This window comes from Eptatretus burgeri, chromosome 10, assembly GCF_056783735.1.
Source record: "Eptatretus burgeri isolate ZD-2024b chromosome 10, Ebu_testis_v1, whole genome shotgun sequence".
NCBI classification, from domain to species: Eukaryota; Metazoa; Chordata; class Myxini; order Myxiniformes; family Myxinidae; genus Eptatretus; species Eptatretus burgeri.
In genome coordinates this window covers 38955174-38957673 of record NC_140970.1, presented here as the reverse complement: position 1 = coordinate 38957673, position 2500 = coordinate 38955174, and positions in this window count along the sequence as shown.

The window sequence follows — 2500 nt, the reverse complement described above, 5'->3', positions numbered from 1 at the left end:
GTGGAAACGGGTGTGTTGCAAGGACAATTTTTTTCGATTTTGGTGAAGATCCGAATCCGGATCTGGATACAAGAATTATTTAATTTCTAGAGTGATTCTTCACCATTGAGAGATAGGGCCAAAAACGATGTCGTACTGTATAGCATTATATTTCAAAAATTATTGGGGCTGAAATGTTCTCGTGGCTTAGGCATGACATCGTGGAGGTATGCACTCGACCGAGTGACCTAGTATAGTTTCTACGGAGGTGCAACATAAATATTTGGGGCTCTGTTGAAATTTTCGTTACATTTAAATTATTTCCAGCTTTTACAGTTGAGTATGATGATTTTAATTGTTTGGATATAAAATTGTGTTGAATTCCTTGTACAAGTCGATTTTTCCTGGACAATTGTCCCGGTATATAGTGAATTGTGTGCAGTAGGGCTGATCAGAAAGCTTGGAGGAGTGTACAGTGGCCTTTGAAGTGACAGGCCTGGGTTTGAAAATCGACCGAGTTATAAACTGTCACCCTGGTGTTTTGCATGTAGGGTGAATAATCAAAGTGTGCGCCGTCCATCTGAATGACATGGAGCTCAAGGACCCGTTTCCCAGCATTGGTCATTGGTGGATATAAATTAAACCACAGTGTATTTTGCAAAGACTTGAGCTCTCATCGACATCCTGGTCAAATTACAAATTCCTGCCACCGTCAGTGGAAAGTCAGGCACAGCCAGGCAAGTTTGTGGAAAAATTGGGTCAATGACGTTCCCTGGCCAACCCCACAAGGTGAGAATGGATAGCGGGTGCCATTAAAGAAATAGCAACAGATTGTGAATTGTGTGAAGTATATTTCAAGGATATCTTTTGTATAACGAGTCCTTCTTGTGGTCCCTTGCTTGTTTCATTCCCATACAAATTGTTGAATCAGTTATCTCCATGGAATTAGTCAGTTGGCCACTTGCACTTGATAAAATTCAGTGATTTAACTGCTTGGTTAATCTTGCAAAAGGGTTGTCTATAACAACAGATCCCTGCAATATTCCACTGAACCTTTCAAAGAAGAGTTGGTCTCTGCGACGAGAGAATAAAATTACAAATTCTTCCTTTCAAGTTTGTGGAATTCCTCAACCAGTAATCATTGAATTCCTTGTGTCATCGGGATTTAGTAAGTACTAAGAGAGAGAGAGTAGTCCAGTGGTTGGTAAATGAAAACTCATTTAAAATGCTCGTTAAAATTCCTCCAGCCTCGAGTCATTATGGCTGTGGACTTGCTTCTTGACTTCACTTGTGGAGGTTCACATCTGATGGTTGTTCAGAGAGGGGGTTATTCTTCTCCCTGGAAATAAAAGATCCCATGATGTCTTTTGAAAGAGTAGGCCTTTGAACCAGTACCCTGTCCAAATTCCCTCGATGGAGTTGAGCTTAATGTATACCACCCGACCTCATCGTGACCTTCTGGATCTAGAATTACTAGAGCGGCTGCATTAACCTTCATGAGATAAAGATTAAAAGGAAAATCAACTTAGATATTGCTACTAAGAAATTTTAGCAAACCCATTTTCTCTCAACAGCATAAAAGTGTTAAAAGTGCTATTCACGCTGCTGCCCGGCACGCTATGTGTTACATGGTGTCAACCATGAAAAAATTTTCACCTGTAAGCTCAGCAATGTAATGTCAGAATCTTGCTGATGATGCCAAAAGGTAAAAAAAACAAAATGTGATTATAATACATTCTTAAAATGCCGAGCTTGCACATTACCCTTTCGGGGTATTGTCTTTGTGAATTTATGGAGCTATCTCTCTAATGGGATTTATTCGCATACTTTGCTGCATTTTTAATTTCTAACTGTTAGTGTTCCCATTTGAACCTTGTTGTTATTCCTACCTAACTCCTCTCCCCCCTTTTTGCTCATGATTTGGGAGGCTTAGGTTCAAATCCAAAATTCCCACATACCATATGTGTTTCTTCTTTATCTGCTAATGTCCATCCAATTCATGTTAAGTATGTTGACGTCTACTACCATGTTTGTCATACATGTGATTTACAAATTCATCCATGCGTCTTAGATTAGTGTTAGAAAAATAAAACATGTTCAGCTGTTAAATCAACGTGTTGCTTCCAGTGATGTGCATGGCCTAATATTTACAGCCAAAATTCCTTATCAAATCACATTAAAAATCAAAAAACATGTCACATTTACCAAAACAAAACGTGGTTTGTTAAATAATTTCAAAGGCAGGAAAAGGAATGGAAAGGGGCATGTCCATAACTTCCCACGCAAGCATTGCCCCCCTTGTTAAGTTCAGAAGTTTGTCTCCCTGGAAGTAGAGCATGTGGTCGCTGTGTCACTGATCTGGCCCGAGCTGCTCCCACTGTCTAGACTTTCAATAATTAACAATTACCATAATGAGAGGAGTCACATGATTAGGCCAGAAAGGCAGACTAGCATGAGGAATGTAAAATCTCAAACTGCTTTACATATCTCCCCGCAGTTTTTACGTAATATTAGATGCATT